A 20,533-nucleotide genomic window follows, 5' to 3' on the forward strand; every position below is an offset into this window, starting at 1 on the left:
GACACAGCAAACCCACAAACAGAGACAACACATTGATGACAAAACACACGTACACACAAAAAAAAACCCAAAGACCAACATGGACAAAAAAGACATGGGAAACGAAACAGATAAAGAGACCTTTATTAAAACTTTGTTACAATCATATTTTTATTATGCCTTAGACCACTAATAAAGACTGGATTAACTACCACAATTAGCTCTAACTGCAATTAGGATAATTAAACACAGCCGTATTAGCATTCCATCTTTACTGCACAGTTTGATGTGTTTCTTAGAATACTACTTAGACGCAATTTACGCCTGCTAGTGTCTCGTTAACATCGGTATTACAATCTGCATCATTTATGCCCAAGTAGTAATCTACATTTCTTTAAAACTATTCAAAGCTACTACAACCTTTACACAACTACAAATACTTGAAATATACTTAGGAGCCAGTAACACACAGGCATTCTTTTAACCGGTCCGTAGCTAAATTTATCTATAGATATTGACAACTCTCCCTCTGTTGACTAATTCTCATTTAAATCGTCATTTGCAAAAGTTATTAGCACAACAGTCCCTCAGAAAGAGCTGTGAACACTTGTAACAATTCCCCCCCCCCAACAGCTATCTTTACCCACAGACATTAACAACGCCCACTTGGCTAGGTACTTTCATTTGTTTTTTCAGTTCTTACTGTGATTCCAATCAAGAAAAATTTCTGCCTGTAATTTTTCTAAAAGTAAGTTTTACGTGTAATTTGGTCCGTTGCTGACTCCCAGTAAAATTTTCAATATCATTTTTTACATTTCAAATGTACAATGTACTTTCATTTCCGAGATAAAAATTACTCTCTAGTTGACCAAATACTTGCAACAATTACATTTACTCGCTTCTCACTCATTATTTTAGAAAATACATTGCGCCTCTAAAAACCAGCGCCCCGGGAACAAAACCAGCACCCCGGCAACAAAACCAACGCCCCGGCAACAAAACCAACGCCCCGGCAACAAAACCAGCGCCCCGGCAACAAAACCGCAGCCCGCGGGAGAAAACCAGAGCCGGGAAACAAAACCAGAGCCCCGGGGAACAAAACCAGAGCCCCGGGGAATAAAACCAGAGCCCCGGCCTCAAAAGCCGGGCCCGAGGCGCGTTACCCGAGCTCCGAACAGTGGAAGTGGCGCCCCGTGAGCAGCAGAACCGGCACCTAGAACCGGCACCTAGAACCCGCACCTAGAAACCCAGGAGCCTGCTGTGGGCACACCGGGACCCCCAGCAGCACCGCAAATAGGCCCAGAAGCACGCCAAGATGCCCAGAAGCATCCTCTGGCCACCCCGACAACCCCAGGAGCACCCCGTGGGCACACAGGGACTCCCAGAGCATCCAGAACCCCCACAAGCACCCCAAGACCCCCACGAGCACCCCGTGGGCATCCAGAGACCCCCCCGGAGCACAACAAGAACCCCCAGAAGCACCCCAAGACCCTCAGGACCATCCTCTGGGCACCCAGACACCCACGGGACCACCCCAAGAACCCCCGGCAGCACCCCAAAGGCAGCCGGTACAGACCTCAGAGTTCTGCACCATCTATTTGCATGGACCTTAACAGACCTCATCCTTTCCCACAGGAGACTTCTCTCACCTTCAGCCCTCTATCTTGTGATGCGCAGGCCCGGGCCGTTTACTCGGCGTCTCCCGTCACTTTGGGGTTCCTTTAGACTGGCTTTCGAGGATTCCTTTACAAGGGGAGCACACATAGGCTACACAGACTATAAGCAAGGGGAAAAGCAAGCACTTCAGTCACTACAATCATGCCTTACGCTAAGGGTATTTTGCAAAGCCAGTGTCTTACCAACCCGACGACCAGCAGAAAGACGAACCATCCCTACATTCTCGGATCGTCTTGCGCCGCAAACTCAGCCCCAGCAGTCGGTAGGTGCCAGCTTTACGTGGGCGTCCCCACGGAGGCAACGGTGACCTCGCTGTACACCGGCCCACTGTTCTTCGGGAAAATCCCGGTATTTATACATTTGCCAAGGAAACGGGTTTCGACACACGTGGCCAGCGGGTGCCGAAACACGCCTCAATTGGCAACTCTCAACATAGGGAGCCTACGGCGCATGCGCTCGCCGATCGAGCGCGCTGCACGAGCCACAGCCACCCCGTCTATTGGTTCCTAGGCCTTGTTCACGCGACATATTACCATAGTCCAGCATTTACGTATTAACCTACACTCAAGCCAACAGCAAAACGTAACAAAGCAAGCAAAATTATACCTTGTACTTTATATTTCTTCGTTACGGCACGTCTTCCACGTCCTTCACGTCCTCCCCTAACATTTTCTCAACCTTCCTTCTCCTTCTGTATTCAGCATTTTCACACAATAGACCATGAACCGTCTGTTTTCTATGCTGACTGCCGTTTTCTTAGCTAGCTATTTCTCACCCAGCGTCCAGCCACGGACCAAAAGCCCATCTTTTAACCCTTCCGTATGCGTGTGTATCTCCCGTCAGCTGCGGACAGACTAAAACAGAACAGACCTCATCGACACCCAAATCCAACTGCAAAACCCACCTCAGTAAGGCTCGTGAACACACCTCCCTTTCCCAACCAAAAGGTGCCCTGGTCCCAAAAGTTTAGAAAACCCTTCTCTTCTCCTCAACCGTCAGGGAAGGAACCCCGCTCCTTCTGACAGCTCCTGCCCTGGATTTGCACCCCTGAACCCCCTGTGTCGCCCGCTCCCCGGGAGCTGCTCTTCCCAGCTATGCCCAGGCTTCCGCGAGCACCTCCTATCTTCCACCTTCCCACACACTCTCACCTCTGCTACAGCCCCACAAAATAAGCAAAGTCCTGACGCTTGTCATCTATGAGGGGCTGGCCGCAAGCTGCATCCGTTCTAGGGACAACATGATACTCTGTGGGCGAACGGGAAAGGCCATGAGCCGTTCCATACGCTGAAAGGTACTATGCCTTATATGTCCCTGCTACTTTCTTAAACAATGCTAGAACTCCGTCTACAGATGCATACAAGATGCTCACCTCAACCCCTGCTAAATACTCTCACCATTGCTCCTATCCAGAGACGATGTCAACAGCTTCTGCAATATACAGCGTCTGGTGGAAAAAAAAAACACAACAAGGTTCCATCTTCAATAAAGTCAGGAATTCCAAAACAATACAATGCACCTGGAATAAAATAAAAACCAAAACCATATTATTAACCAAAACCATACATCTTGCCACCTCTGAACACCCAATACAAATTTACTGACCTGGGGGGAAAAAAAAAAAAGCTGCATACAAGTGTGCTTTCTTCTACACATGCAGCTGAACCTTGACTGGTCCGGAAGCCCTTACCTTAAACAGACACCTCTGCTTCTCTAAATATCAAAACAAGACTACGCAAAGAGCTTAGGCAGCTCAAAAGCTGCAGTCAGCTGCAGGAACAGCAGACCACCACCTCCAGAGAAGCCCAGCAGCAGAATGAGCTACCTGAGGAGAGGCTGTAGCTCATATGCTCCGGGCCCCACCCACCACCCTTCCCACAATCCCCTGGCAAAGGGGAGGAGAGAACGACCAGAAGCACGGGGAACAAAACCAGAGCCCCGGGAACAAAACCAGGGCCCGGGGGACAAAACCAGAGCCCCGGGAACAAAACAAGAGCCCGGGGAACAAAACAAGAGCCCCGGGAACAAAACCAGAGCCCGGGGGACAAAACCAGGGCCCGGGGGACAAAACCAGAGCCCGGGGGACAAAACCAGGGCCCTGGAAACAAAACCAGAGCCCCGGGAACAAAACCAGAGCCCGGGGAACAAAACCAGAGCCCCGGGAACAAAACCAGAGCCCCGGGAACAAAACCAGGGCCCCGGGAACAAAACAAGAGCCCGGGGGACAAAACCAGTGCCCCGGGAACAAAACCAGGGCCCGGGGGAGAAAACCAGAACCCCGGGGAGAAAACCACAGCCCCGGGGAGAAAACCAGAGCCCCGGGAACAAAACCAGAGCCCCGGGAACAAAACCAGAGCCCGGGGAACAAAACCACGGCCCGGGGAACAAAACCAGAGTCCCGGGAACAAAACCGCGGCCCGCGGGAGAGAACCAGAGCCAGCGGGAGAGAACCAGAGCCAGCGGGAGAGAACCAGAGCTCCGGGAACAAAACCAGAGCCCCGGAAACAAAACCAGAGCCCCGGAAACAAAACCAGGGCCCGGGGAACAAAACCAGAGCCCGGGGAACAAAACCAGGGCCCCGGGGACAAAACCAGAGCGCTGGAAACAAAAACAGAGCCCGGGGGACAAAACCAGGGCCCGGGAAACAAAACCAGAACCCCGGGGAGAAAACCAGAGCCCCGGGAACAAAACCAGAGCCCCGGGAAAAAAACCAGGGCCCCGGGAACAAAACCCCTGACCCCGACCCCTGACCCCTGACCCCTGACCCCTGACCCCAACCCTAACCCTAACCCCTGACACTAACCCTAACCCTGACCCCTGACCCCTGACCCTAACCCCTGACCCTGACCCCTGACCCTAACCCCTGACCCTAACCCCTGACCCTGACCCCTGACCCTGACCCCTGACCCTGACCCCTGACCCTGACCCCTGACCCTGACCCTGACCACTGACCCCTGACCCTGACCCCTGACCCCTGACCCCTGACCCTAACCCCTGACCCTGACCCTGACCCCTGACCCTAAGCCCTGACCCTGACCCTGACCCCTGACCCTAACCCCTGACCCTAATTCCTGACCCTGACCCTAACCCCTGACCCTGACCCCTGACCCTGACCCCTGACCCCTGACCCTGACCCCTGACCCTGACCCCGACCCCTGACCCCAGAGCCTGACCCCTGAGCCTGACCCCTGACCCTAACCCCTGACCCCTGACCCTGACCCCTGACCCTGACCCCTGACCCTGACCCCTGAGCCTGACCCCTGACCCCTGACCCCGACCCCTGACCCCAACCCTAACCCCCAACCCTAACCCCAACCCCAACCCTAACCCTAGCCCTAACCCCTAACCCCTAACCCCAACCCCAACCCCTAACCCTAACCCCAATGACCCTAACCCTAAACCCTAACCCTAACCCCAAACCCTAACCCTAACCCTAACCCTAACCCCTAACCCTAACGGCCCTAACCGTTCCTCTAACCCCAACCCTAAACCCCTAACACTAACCCCAACCCCAACCCCAACCCCCTAACCCTAACCCCCTAAGCTCTAAACCTAACCCCACCGTTAACCCTAACGGTCCTAACCCTAACGGCCCTAACCCTAAGCCCATCTCTCTAGCCCTAAACCTCTAACCCCAACCCCTAATGCCCTAATTCTATCAGCCCTAACCCCTAACTGTGACCCTAACTCCTAACCCCAATGACCCTAACCCCGATCCTGACCCCTAACCTTAATCCCCTGAACCTCAACTATGATCCTGATCCCAACCCCCTAAGTCACAAGCTGCAAGTCATTATCCTAAGGTTAACTATGGTGCCTAACTGTAACCACAACCTCTAACCTCTTACCCTAAGTGCTGTAACTCTAACTTGTAATTCCTAATCTTAACCTCACCCCTTGCTGTAACCCTGTTTTACCTTTTGTCTTCTCCGTGTTTAGTATTTACTTCCGGTGTACTAAGTGCGACTTCCAGCCTCAGCTTGTGTCCGTCTGCTTTATTTTGATCGTTCCGGGTTGTTTTTCGGTCATAAAAGTGCATTTCCGGTGGCTTTACGGCGACTTCCGGTGTTGCTGGAGGACTTCCGGTGCTGCTGGAGGACTTCCGGTGCTGCTGGAGGACTTCCGGTGCTGCTGGAGGACTTCCGGACTACAGAGACTAACTTCCGGTGTGGCACTCTATGGTCCGGAAGTCCATCTCTATGGTCCGGAAGTCCATCTCTATGGTCCGGAAGTCCATCTCTATGGTCCGGAAGACCTCTAAGTGTACTGTCTAGACTGGGCGTTGCTCTCTATGGTCTGGAGGTTTAGCTCTGTGGTCTGAAAGTCCTCCAGCTGTACTCTATGGTCTGGAGACTGCTTTTACGGTGAGGAAATCATGCAGCAGACCTCTATGGTATGGAGATGAGTCTATGTTGTGTCGAAGTCATCTGGCTGTGTGGAAGAGACATGGTTCGAATGGTTTTAAGTGGTGCATTTATTTTTTAACCCTTGGTGTGCTAAAAAAAAAAATTTGCTAATTTGCATATTTTGTGAATTTATTCGGATAATGAGCAGTTAATTAGCATTCCAAGTGGGAGGGATGAATGGTTGCAAGAACAGTAGATGATGATTATTGTAATCATTAATTACTCCCACTATAAGTACTAGTAATTTGTATATTTTAATAAAATGAAAAATATTAACTCTGGTGCAGCAGTAGAAAATGGCACAGTGAGTGGCAGCAATTTTTTAAATTTTTTTTTTAAATTTTTTGTAATTATGGCTGCCGAAGAGAATGCCATTTTCTACTGCTGCTATTTAAAATTTTAAAAAGCAAACACCCAAAAACAAACCCAAAACAGGCCCAACACCAAGACAAACACAAAAACCCAGAAGACGCAACAAACCAAAACCAAGACAAACACAAAAACACTGAAAATATAACCTAACAAAGATGCACACAAAACCCCAGACAACACAGCACCCCCAAGATAAACACAGGAAAGGCCTCTAACCGACACAGCAAACCCACAAACAGAGACAACACATTGATGACAAAACACACGTACACACAAAAAAAAACCCAAAGACCAACATGGACAAAAAAGACATGTAACAAAGTTTTAATAAAGGTCTCTTTATCTGTTAAAGATAAAGAGACCTTTATTAAAACTTTGTTACAATCATATTTTTATTATGCCTTAGACCACTAATAAAGACTGGATTAACTACCACAATTAGCTCTAACTGCAATTAGGATAATTAAACACAGCCGTATTAGCATTCCATCTTTACTGCACAGTTTGATGTGTTTCTTAGAATACTACTTAGACGCAATTTACGCCTGCTAGTGTCTCGTTAACATCGGTATTACAATCTGCATCATTTATGCCCAAGTAGTAATCTACATTTCTTTAAAACTATTCAAAGCTACTACAACCTTTACACAACTACAAATACTTGAAATATACTTAGGAGCCAGTAACACACAGGCATTCTTTTAACCGGTCCGTAGCTAAATTTATCTATAGATATTGACAACTCTCCCTCTGTTGACTAATTCTCATTTAAATCGTCATTTGCAAAAGTTATTAGCACAACAGTCCCTCAGAAAGAGCTGTGAACACTTGTAACAATTCCCCCCCCCAACAGCTATCTTTACCCACAGACATTAACAACGCCCACTTGGCTAGGTACTTTCATTTGTTTTTTCAGTTCTTACTGTGATTCCAATCAAGAAAAATTTCTGCCTGTAATTTTTCTAAAAGTAAGTTTTACGTGTAATTTGGTCCGTTGCTGACTCCCAGTAAAATTTTCAATATCATTTTTTACATTTCAAATGTACAATGTACTTTCATTTCCGAGATAAAAATTACTCTCTAGTTGACCAAATACTTGCAACAATTACATTTACTCGCTTCCCACTCATTATTTTAGAAAATACATTGCGCCTCTAAAAACCAGCGCCCCGGGAACAAAACCAGCACCCCGGCAACAAAACCAACGCCCCGGCAACAAAACCAACGCCCCGGCAACAAAACCGCAGCCCGCGGGAGAAAACCAGAGCCGGGAACAAAACCAGAGCCCCGGGAACAAAACCAGAGCCCCGGGAACAAAACCAGGGACCCAGAAACAAAACCAGGGCCCCAGGAACAAAACCAGAGCCCGGGGGAGAATACCAGAACCCCGGGGAGAAAACCAGAGCCCCGGGAACAAAACCAGGGCCCCGGGAACAAAACCAGGGCCCCGGGAACAAAACCAGGGCCCCGGGAACAAAACCAGGGCCCCGGGAACAAAACCAGAGCCCCGGGAACAAAACCAGGGCCCCGGGAACAAAACCAGGGCCCGGGGTAAAAAAACAGGGCCCGGGGGACAAAACCAGGGCCCTGGAAACAAAACCAGAGCCCCAGGAACAAAACCAGAGCCCGGGGAACAAAACCAGAGCCCCGGGAACAAAACCAGGGCCCCGGGAACAAAACCAGGGCCCCGGGAACAAAACCAGGGCCCCGGGAACAAAACCAGGGCCCCGGGAACAAAACAAGAGCCCGGGGGAGAAAACCAGAACCCCGGGGAGAAAACCACAGCCCCGGGGAGAAAACCAGAGCCTGGGGAACAAAACCAGGGCCCCGGGAACAAAACCAGAGTCCCGGGAACAAAACCGCGGCCCGCGGGAGAGAACCAGAGCCAGCGGGAGAGAACCAGAGCCAGCGGGAGAGAACCAGAGCTCCGGGAACAAAACCAGAGCCCCGGGAACAAAACCAGGGACCCAGAAACAAAACCAGGGCCCCAGGAACAAAACCAGAGCCCGGGGGAGAATACCAGAACCCCGGGGAGAAAACCAGAGCCCCGGGAACAAAACCAGGGCCCCGGGAACAAAACCAGGGCCCCGGGAACAAAACCAGGGCCCCGGGAACAAAACCAGGGCCCCGGGAACAAAACCAGGGCCCGGGGAACAAAACCAGGGCCCCGGGGACAAAACCAGAGCGCTGGAAACAAAAACAGAGCCCGGGGGACAAAACCAGGGCCCGGGAAACAAAACCAGAACCCCGGGGAGAAAACCAGAGCCCCGGGAACAAAACCAGGGCCCCGGGAACAAAACCAGAGCCCCGGGAACAAAACCAGGGCCCCGGGAACAAAACCCCTGACCCCGACCCCTGACCCCTGACCCCAACCCTAACCCCTGACCCTAACCCTAACCCTAACCCTGACCCCTGACCCGAACCCCTGACCCTGATCCTGACCCCTGACCCTAACCCCTGACCCTGCCCCCTGACCCTGACCCCTGACCCTGACCCCTGACCCTGACCTTGACCCTAACCCCTGACCCTAACCCCTGACCCTGACCCCTGACCCTGACCCTGACCCCTGACCCTAACCCCTGACCCTGACCCCTGACCCTAACCCCTGACCCTAACCCCTGACCCTGACCCCTGACCCCTGACCCTGACCCCTGACCCTGACCCCTGACCCCTGACCCTGACCCCTGACCCCGACCCCTGACCCCTGACCCTGACCCCGACCCCTGACCCCTGAGCCTGACCCCTGACCCTGACCCCTGACCCTGACCCCTGACCCTGACCCTGACCCCTGACCCCTGACCCTTGACCCCTGACCCCTGACCCTGACCCCTGACCCCGACCCCTGACCCCTGAGCCTAACCCCTGACCCTAACCCCTGACCCTGACCCCGACCCCTGACCCCTGACCCTGACCCCGACCCCTGACCCCTGAGCCTAACCCCTGACCCTGACCCCTGACCCTAACCCCTGACCCTGACCCCTGACCCTAACCCCTGACCCTGACCCCTGACCCTGACCCTAACCCCTGACCCTGACCCCTGACCCTGACCCCTGACCCCTGACCCTGACCCCGACCCCGACCCCTGACCCCTGACCCCAACCCTAACCCCAACCCTAGCCCCTAACCCTAACCCCAACCCCTAACCCTAACCCTAACCCCAATGACCCTAACCCTAACCCCTAACCCTAACGGCCCTAACCGTTCCTCTAACCCCAACCCTAAACCCCTAACACTAACCCCAACCCCAACCCCAACCCCCTAACCCTAACCCCCTAAGCTCTAAACCTAACCCCACCGTTAACCCTAACGGTCCTAACCCTAACGGCCCTAACCCTAAGCCCATCTCTCTAGCCCTAAACCTCTAACCCCAACCCCTAATGCCCTAATTCTATCAGCCCTAACCCCTAACTGTGACCCTAACCCCGATCCTGACCCCTAACCTTAATCCCCTGAACCTCAACTATGATCCTGATCCCAACCCCCTAAGTCACAAGCTGCAAGTCATTATCCTAAGGTTAACTATGGTGCCTAACTGTAACCACAACCTCTAACCTCTTACCCTAAGTGCTGTAACTCTAACTTGTAATTCCTAATCTTAACCTCACCCCTTGCTGTAACCCTGTTTTACCTTTTGTCTTCTCCGTGTTTAGTATTTACTTCCGGTGTACTAAGTGCGACTTCCAGCCTCAGCTTGTGTCCGTCTGCTTTATTTTGATCGTTCCGGGTTGTTTTTCGGTCATAAAAGTGCATTTCCGGTGGCTTTACGGCGACTTCCGGTGTTGCTGGAGGACTTCCGGTGTTGCTGGAGGACTTCCGGTGCTGCTGGAGGACTTCCGGTGCTGCTGGAGGACTTCCGGACTACAGAGACTAACTTCCGGTGTGGCACTCTATGGTCCGGAAGTCCATCTCTATGGTCCGGAAGTCCATCTCTATGGTCCGGAAGTCCATCTCTATGGTCCGGAAGACCTCTAAGTGTACTGTCTAGACTGGGCGTTGCTCTCTATGGTCTGGAGGTTTAGCTCTGTGGTCTGAAAGTCCTCCAGCTGTACTCTATGGTCTGGAGACTGCTTTTACGGTGAGGAAATCATGCAGCAGACCTCTATGGTATGGAGATGAGTCTATGTTGTGTCGAAGTCATCTGGCTGTGTGGAAGAGACATGGTTCGAATGGTTTTAAGTGGTGCATTTATTTTTTAACCCTTGGTGTGCTAAAAAAAAAAATTTGCTAATTTGCATATTTTGTGAATTTATTCGGATAATGAGCAGTTAATTAGCATTCCAAGTGGGAGGGATGAATGGTTGCAAGAACAGTAGATGATGATTATTGTAATCATTAATTACTCCCACTATAAGTACTAGTAATTTGTATATTTTAATAAAATGAAAAATATTAACTCTGGTGCAGCAGTAGAAAATGGCACAGTGAGTGGCAGCAATTTTTTAAATTTTTTTTTTAAATTTTTTGTAATTATGGCTGCCGAAGAGAATGCCATTTTCTACTGCTGCTATTTAAAATTTTAAAAAGCAAACACCCAAAAACAAACCCAAAACAGGCCCAACACCAAGACAAACACAAAAACCCAGAAGACGCAACAAACCAAAACCAAGACAAACACAAAAACACTGAAAATATAACCTAACAAAGATGCACACAAAACCCCAGACAACACAGCACCCCCAAGATAAACACAGGAAAGGCCTCTAACCGACACAGCAAACCCACAAACAGAGACAACACATTGATGACAAAACACACGTACACACAAAAAAAAACCCAAAGACCAACATGGACAAAAAAGACATGGGAAACGAAACAGATAAAGAGACCTTTATTAAAACTTTGTTACAATCATATTTTTATTATGCCTTAGACCACTAATAAAGACTGGATTAACTACCACAATTAGCTCTAACTGCAATTAGGATAATTAAACACAGCCGTATTAGCATTCCATCTTTACTGCACAGTTTGATGTGTTTCTTAGAATACTACTTAGACGCAATTTACGCCTGCTAGTGTCTCGTTAACATCGGTATTACAATCTGCATCATTTATGCCCAAGTAGTAATCTACATTTCTTTAAAACTATTCAAAGCTACTACAACCTTTACACAACTACAAATACTTGAAATATACTTAGGAGCCAGTAACACACAGGCATTCTTTTAACCGGTCCGTAGCTAAATTTATCTATAGATATTGACAACTCTCCCTCTGTTGACTAATTCTCATTTAAATCGTCATTTGCAAAAGTTATTAGCACAACAGTCCCTCAGAAAGAGCTGTGAACACTTGTAACAATTCCCCCCCCCAACAGCTATCTTTACCCACAGACATTAACAACGCCCACTTGGCTAGGTACTTTCATTTGTTTTTTCAGTTCTTACTGTGATTCCAATCAAGAAAAATTTCTGCCTGTAATTTTTCTAAAAGTAAGTTTTACGTGTAATTTGGTCCGTTGCTGACTCCCAGTAAAATTTTCAATATCATTTTTTACATTTCAAATGTACAATGTACTTTCATTTCCGAGATAAAAATTACTCTCTAGTTGACCAAATACTTGCAACAATTACATTTACTCGCTTCTCACTCATTATTTTAGAAAATACATTGCGCCTCTAAAAACCAGCGCCCCGGGAACAAAACCAGCACCCCGGCAACAAAACCAACGCCCCGGCAACAAAACCAACGCCCCGGCAACAAAACCAGCGCCCCGGCAACAAAACCGCAGCCCGCGGGAGAAAACCAGAGCCGGGAAACAAAACCAGAGCCCCGGGGAACAAAACCAGAGCCCCGGGGAATAAAACCAGAGCCCCGGCCTCAAAAGCCGGGCCCGAGGCGCGTTACCCGAGCTCCGAACAGTGGAAGTGGCGCCCCGTGAGCAGCAGAACCGGCACCTAGAACCGGCACCTAGAACCCGCACCTAGAAACCCAGGAGCCTGCTGTGGGCACACCGGGACCCCCAGCAGCACCGCAAATAGGCCCAGAAGCACGCCAAGATGCCCAGAAGCATCCTCTGGCCACCCCGACAACCCCAGGAGCACCCCGTGGGCACACAGGGACTCCCAGAGCATCCAGAACCCCCACAAGCACCCCAAGACCCCCACGAGCACCCCGTGGGCATCCAGAGACCCCCCCGCAGCACAACAAGAACCCCCAGAAGCACCCCAAGACCCTCAGGACCATCCTCTGGGCACCCAGACACCCACGGGACCACCCCAAGAACCCCCGGCAGCACCCCAAAGGCAGCCGGTACAGACCTCAGAGTTCTGCACCATCTATTTGCATGGACCTTAACAGACCTCATGCTTTCCCACAGGAGACTTCTCTCACCTTCAGCCCTCTATCTTGTGATGCGCAGGCCCGGGCCGTTTACTCGGCGTCTCCCGTCACTTTGGGGTTCCTTTAGACTGGCTTTCGAGGATTCCTTTACAAGGGGAGCACACATAGGCTACACAGACTATAAGCAAGGGGAAAAGCAAGCACTTCAGTCACTACAATCATGCCTTACGCTAAGGGTATTTTGCAAAGCCAGTGTCTTACCAACCCGACGACCAGCACAAAGACGAACCATCCCTACATTCTCGGATCGTCTTGCGCCGCAAACTCAGCCCCAGCAGTCGGTAGGTGCCAGCTTTACGTGGGCGTCCCCACGGAGGCAACGGTGACCTCGCTGTACACCGGCCCACTGTTCTTCGGGAAAATCCCGGTATTTATACATTTGCCAAGGAAACGGGTTTCGACACACGTGGCCAGCGGGTGCCGAAACACGCCTCAATTGGCAACTCTCAACATAGGGAGCCTACGGCGCATGCGCTCGCCGATCGAGCGCGCTGCACGAGCCACAGCCACCCCGTCTATTGGTTCCTAGGCCTTGTTCACGCAACATATTACCATACTCCAGCATTTACGTATTAACCTACACTCAAGCCAACAGCAAAAGGTAACAAAGCAAGCAAAATTATACCTTGTACTTTATATTTCTTCGTTACGGCACGTCTTCCACGTCCTTCACGTCCTCCCCTAACATTTTCTCAACCTTCCTTCTCCTTCTGTATTCAGCATTTTCACACAATAGACCATGAACCGTCTGTTTTCTATGCTGACTGCCGTTTTCTTAGCTAGCTATTTCTCACCCAGCGTCCAGCCACGGACCAAAAGCCCATCTTTTAACCCTTCCGTATGCGTGTGTATCTCCCGTCAGCTGCGGACAGACTAAAACAGAACAGACCTCATCGACACCCAAATCCAACTGCAAAACCCACCTCAGTAAGGCTCGTGAACACACCTCCCTTTCCCAACCAAAAGGTCCCCTGGTCCCAAAAGTTTAGAAACCCCTTCTCTTCTCCTCAACCGTCAGGGAAGGAACCCCGCTCCTTCCTGACAGCTCCTGCCCTGGATTTGCACCCCTGAACCCCCTGTGTCGCCCGCTCCCCGGGAGCTGCTCTTCCCAGCTATGCCCAGGCTTCCGCGAGCACCTCCTATCTTCCACCTTCCCACACACTCTCACCTCTGCTACAGCCCCACAAAATAAGCAAAGTCCTGACGCTTGTCATCTACGAGGGGCTGGCCGCAAGCTGCATCCGTTCTAGGGACAACATGATACTCTGTGGGCGAACGGGAAAGGCCATGAGCCGTTCCATACGCTGAAAGGTACTATGCCTTATATGTCCCTGCTACTTTCTTGAACAATGCTAGAACTCCGTCTACAGATGCATACAAGATGCTCACCTCAACCCCTGCTAAATACTCTCACCATTGCTCCCATCCAGAGACGATGTCAACAGCTTCTGCAATATACAGCGTCTGGTGGAAAAAAAAAACACAACAAGGTTCCATCTTCAATAAAGTCAGGAATTCCAAAACAATACAATGCACCTGGAATAAAATAAAAACCAAAACCATATTATTAACCAAAACCATACATCTTGCCACCTCTGAACACCCAATACAAATTTACTGACCTGGGGGGAAAAAAAAAAAAGCTGCATACAAGTGTGCTTTCTTCTACACATGCAGCTGAACCTTGACTGGTCCGGAAGCCCTTACCTTAAACAGACACCTCTGCTTCTCTAAATATCAAAACAAGACTACGCAAAGAGCTTAGGCAGCTCAAAAGCTGCAGTCAGCTGCAGGAACAGCAGACCACCACCTCCAGAGAAGCCCAGCAGCAGAATGAGCTGCCTGAGGAGAGGCTGTAGCTCATATGCTCCGGGCCCCACCCACCACCCTTCCCACAATCCCCTGGCAAAGGGGAGGAGAGAACGACCAGAAGCACGGGGAACAAAACCAGAGCCCCGGGAACAAAACCAGGGCCCGGGGGACAAAACCAGAGCCCCGGGAACAAAACAAGAGCCCGGGGAACAAAACAAGAGCCCCGGGAACAAAACCAGAGCCCCGGGAACAAAACCAGAGCCCGGGGGACAAAACCAGGGCCCGGGGGACAAAACCAGAGCCCGGGGGACAAAACCAGGGCCCTGGAAACAAAACCAGAGCCCCGGGAACAAAACCAGAGCCCGGGGAACAAAACCAGAGCCCCGGGAACAAAACCAGGGCCCCGGGAACAAAACCAGGGCCACGGGAACAAAACAAGAGCCCGGGGGACAAAACCAGTGCCCCGGGAACAAAACCAGGGCCCGGGGGAGAAAACCAGAACCCCGGAGAGAAAACCACAGCCCCGGGGAGAAAACCAGAGCCCCGGGAACAAAACCAGAGCCCCGGGAACAAAACCAGGGCCCGGGGAACAAAACCAGGGCCCGGGGAACAAAACCAGAGTCCCGGGAACAAAACCGCGGCCCGCGGGAGAGAACCAGAGCCAGCGGGAGAGAACCAGAGCCAGCGGGAGAGAACCAGAGCTCCGGGAACAAAACCAGAGCCCCGGAAACAAAACCAGAGCCCCGGAAACAAAACCAGGGCCCGGGGAACAAAACCAGAGCCCGGGGAACAAAACCAGGGCCCCGGGGACAAAACCAGAGCGCTGGAAACAAAACCAGAACCCCGGGGAGAAAACCAGAGCCCCGGGAACAAAACCAGAGCCCCGGGAAAAAAACCAGAGCCCCGGGAACAAAACCAGAGCACGGGAAACAAAACCAGAGCCCGGGGGACAAAACCAGGGCCCCGGGAACAAAACCAGAGCCCCGGGAACAAAACCAGAGCCCCGGGAACAAAACCAGAGCCCCGGGAACACAATCAGGGCCCCTGGAACACAACCAGGGCCCCGGGAACAAAACCAGGGCCCCGGGAACAAAACCAGGGCCCCAGAAACAAAACCAGGGCCCCAGAAACAAAACCAGGGCCCCGGGAACAAAACCAGAGCCCCGGGAACACAATCAGGGCCCCTGGAACACAACCAGGGCCCCGGGAACACAACCAGGGCCCCGGGAACAAAACCAGGGCCCCAGAAACAAAACCAGAGCCCCGGGAACACAACCAGGGCCCCGGGAACAAAACCAGAGCCCGGGGGAGAAAACCAGAACCCCGGGGAGAAAACCAGAGCCCCGGGAACAAAACCAGGGCCCGGGGGACAAAACCAGGGCCCCGGGAACAAAACCAGGGCCCCGGGAAGAAAACCAGGGCCCCGGGAACGAAACCAGGGCCCGGGGAAGAAAACCAGGGCCCCGGGAACAAAACCAGGGCCCCGGGAACAAAACCAGGGCCCCGGGAACAAAACCAGGGCCCGGGGGACAAAACCAGGACCCGGGGGACAAAACCAGGGCGCGGGGGACAAAACCAGTGCCCCGGGAACACAACCAGGGCCCCGGGAACAAAACCACGAACCGGGGAACAAAACCAGGGCCCCGGGAACAAAACCAGGGCCCGGGGGAGAAAACCAGAACCCCGGAGAGAAAACCACAGCCCCGGGGAGAAAACCAGAGCCCCGGGAACAAAACCAGAGCCCCGGGAACAAAACCAGGGCCCGGGGAACAAAACCAGGGCCCGGGGAACAAAACCAGAGTCCCGGGAACAAAACCGCGGCCCGCGGGAGAGAACCAGAGCCAGCGGGAGAGAACCAGAGCCAGCGGGAGAGAACCAGAGCTCCGGGAACAAAACCAGAGCCCCGGAAACAAAACCAGAGCCCCGGAAACAAAACCAGGGCCCGGGGAACAAAACCAGAGCCCGGGGAACAAAACCAGGGCCCCGGGGACAAAACCAGAGCGCTGGAAACAAAACCAGAACCCCGGGGAGAAAACCAGAGCCCCGGGAACAAAACCAGAGCCCCGGGAAAAAAACCAGAGCCCCGGGAACAAAACCAGAGCACGGGAAACAAAACCAGAGCCCGGGGGACAAAACCAGGGCCCCGGGAACAAAACCAGAGCCCCGGGAACAAAACCAGAGCCCCGGGAACAAAACCAGAGCCCCGGGAACACAATCAGGGCCCCTGGAACACAACCAGGGCCCCGGGAACAAAACCAGGGCCCCGGGAACAAAACCAGGGCCCCAGAAACAAAACCAGGGCCCCAGAAACAAAACCAGGGCCCCGGGAACAAAACCAGAGCCCCGGGAACACAATCAGGGCCCCTGGAACACAACCAGGGCCCCGGGAACACAACCAGGGCCCCGGGAACAAAACCAGGGCCCCAGAAACAAAACCAGAGCCCCGGGAACACAACCAGGGCCCCGGGAACAAAACCAGAGCCCGGGGGAGAAAACCAGAACCCCGGGGAGAAAACCAGAGCCCCGGGAACAAAACCAGGGCCCGGGGGACAAAACCAGGGCCCCGGGAACAAAACCAGGGCCCCGGGAAGAAAACCAGGGCCCCGGGAACGAAACCAGGGCCCGGGGAAGAAAACCAGGGCCCCGGGAACAAAACCAGGGCCCCGGGAACAAAACCAGGGCCCCGGGAACAAAACCAGAGGCCCGGGAAAAAAACAAGGGCCCCGGGAACAAAACCAGGGCCCGGGGGAGAAAACCAGGGCGCGGGGGACAAAACCAGGGCCCCGGGAACAAAACCAGTGCCCGGGGGACAAAACCAGGGCCCGGGGGACAAAACCAGGGCCCGGGGGACAAAACCAGAGCCCCGGGAAAAAAGCCAGGGCCCGGGGGACAAACAGAACCAGAGCCAGCGGGAGAGAACCAGAGCCAGCGGGAGAGAACCAGAGCCCCGGGAAAAAAACCAGAGCCCCGGGAAAAAAACCAGGGCCCCGGGAACAAAACCAGAGCCCCGGGAACAAAACCAGAGCCCCGGGAACAAAACCAGAGGCCCGGGAAAAAAACAAGGGCCCCGGGAACAAAACCAGGGCCCGGGGGAGAAAACCAGGGCGCGGGGGACAAAACCAGGGCCCCGGGAACAAAACCAGTGCCCGGGGGACAAAACCAGGGCCCGGGGGACAAAACCAGGGCCCGGGGGACAAAACCAGAGCCCCGGGAAAAAAGCCAGGGCCCGGGGGACAAAACCAGGGCCCGGGGGACAAAACCAGGGCCCGGGGGACAAAACCAGGGCCGCGGGAAAAAAACCAGGGCCCGGGGAGAAAACCAGAGCCCCGGAGAGAAAACCAGAGCCCCGGGAACAAAACCAGGGCCTCGGGGGACAAAACCAGGGCCCCGGGAACAAAACAAGGGCCCCGGGAACAAAACAAGGGCCCCGGGAACATAACCAGGGCCCGGGGGACAAAACCAGGGCGCGGGGGACAAAACCAGGGCCCCGGGAACAAAACCAGGGCCCGGGGAACAAAACCAGGGCCCGGGGAACAAAACCAGGGCCCCGGGAACAAAACCAGGGCCCGGGGAACAAAACCAGGGCCCCGGGAACAAAACCAGGGCCCCGGGAACAAAACCAGGGCCCCGGGGACAAAACCAGAACCCCGGGAACTAAACCAGGGCCCAGCGGACAAAACCAGGGCCCGGGGGACAAAACCAGGGCCCCGGGAACAAAACCAGGGTCCCGGGAACAAAACCAGAGCCCCGGGAACAAAACCAGAGCCCCGGGAACAAAACCAGAGCCCCGGGAACAAAACCAGGGCCCCGGGAACAAAACCAGAGCCCCGGGAACAAAACCAGGGCCCGGGGGACAAAACCAGAGCGCGGGAAACAAAACCAGAGCCCGGGGGACAAAACCAGGGCCCGGGGGACAAAACCAGAGCCCCGGGAACAAAACCAGGGCCCCGGGAACAAAACCAGGGCCCCGGGAACAAAACAAGAGCCCGGGGGAGAAAACCAGAACCCCGGGGAGAAAACCACAGCCCCGGGGAGAAAACCAGAGCCTGGGGAACAAAACCAGGGCCCGGGGAACAAAACCAGAGTCCCGGGAACAAAACCGCGGCCCGCGGGAGAGAACCAGAGCCAGCGGGAGAGAACCAGAGCTAGCGGGAGAGAACCAGAGCTCCGGGAACAAAACCAGAGCCCCGGAAACAAAACCAGAGCCCCAGAAACAAAACCAGGGCCCGGGGAACAAAACCAGGGCCCGGGGAACAAAACCAGGGCCCCGGGGACAAAACCAGAGCGCTGGAAACAAAAACAGAGCCCGGGGGACAAAACCAGGGCCCGGGAAACAAAACCAGAACCCCGGGGAGAAAACCAGAGCCCCGGGAACAAAACCAGGGCCCCGGGAACAAAACCAGAGCCCCGGGAACAAAACCAGGGCCCCGGGAACAAAACCCCTGACCCCGACCCCTGACCCCTGACCCCAACCCTAACCCCTGACCCTAACCCTAACCCTAACCCTGACCCCTGACCCGAACCCCTGACCCTGATCCTGACCCCTGACCCTAACCCCTGACCCTGCCCCCTGACCCTGACCCTGACCTTGACCCTAACCCCTGACCCCTGACCCTGACCCCTGACCCTGACCCCTGACCCTGACCCTGACCCCTGACCCTAACCCCTGACCCTGACCCCTGACCCTGACCCTAACCCCTGACCCTGACCCCTGACCCTGACCCCTGACCCTGACCCCTGACCCTGACCCCTGACCCCGACCCCTGACCCCGACCCCTGACCCCGACCCCTGACCCTGACCCCTGACCCCTGACCCTGACCCCTGACCCTTGACCCCTGACCCCGACCCCTGACCCCTGACCCCGACCCCTGACCCCGACCCCTGACCCTAACCCCTGACCCTGACCCCGACCCCTGACCCCTGACCCTGAGCCCGACCCCTGACCCCTGAGCCTAACCCCTGACCCTGACCCCTGACCCTGACCCCTGACCCTGACCCCTGACCCTAACCCCTGACCCTGACCCCTGACCCTGACCCTGACCCCTGACCCTAACCCCTGACCCTGACCCCTGACCCTGACCCTAACCCCTGACCCTAACCCCTGACCCTGACCCCTGACCCTGACCCCGACCCCTGACCCCTGACCCCAACCCTAACCCCAACCCTAGCCCCTAACCCTAACCCCAACCCCTAACCCTAACCCTAACCCCAATGACCCTAACCCTAACCCTAAACCCTAACCCCAAACCCTAACCCTAACCCCTAACCCTAACGGCCCTAACCGTTCCTCTAACCCCAACCCTAAACCCCTAACACTAACCCCAACCCCAACCCCAACCCCCTAACCCTAACCCCCTAAGCTCTAAACCTAACCCCACCGTTAACCCTAACGGTCCTAACCCTAACGGCCCTAACCCTAAGCCCATCTCTCTAGCCCTAAACCTCTAACCCCAACCCCTAATGCCCTAATTCTATCAGCCCTAACCCCTAACTGTGACCCTAACCCCGATCCTGACCCCTAACCTTAATCCCCTGAACCTCAACTATGATCCTGATCCCAACCCCCTAAGTCACAAGCTGCAAGTCATTATCCTAAGGTTAACTATGGTGCCTAACTGTAACCACAACCTCTAACCTCTTACCCTAAGTGCTGTAACTCTAACTTGTAATTCCTAATCTTAACCTCACCCCTTGCTGTAACCCTGTTTTACCTTTTGTCTTCTCCGTGTTTAGTATTTACTTCCGGTGTACTAAGTGCGACTTCCAGCCTCAGCTTGTGTCCGTCTGCTTTATTTTGATCGTTCCGGGTTGTTTTTCGGTCATAAAAGTGCATTTCCGGTGGCTTTACGGCGACTTCCGGTGTTGCTGGAGGACTTCCGGTGTTGCTGGAGGACTTCCGGTGCTGCTGGAGGACTTCCGGTGCTGCTGGAGGACTTCCGGACTACAG

Source organism: Calonectris borealis, chromosome 31, assembly GCF_964195595.1.
Source record: "Calonectris borealis chromosome 31, bCalBor7.hap1.2, whole genome shotgun sequence".
Taxonomy (NCBI): Eukaryota; Metazoa; Chordata; class Aves; order Procellariiformes; family Procellariidae; genus Calonectris; species Calonectris borealis.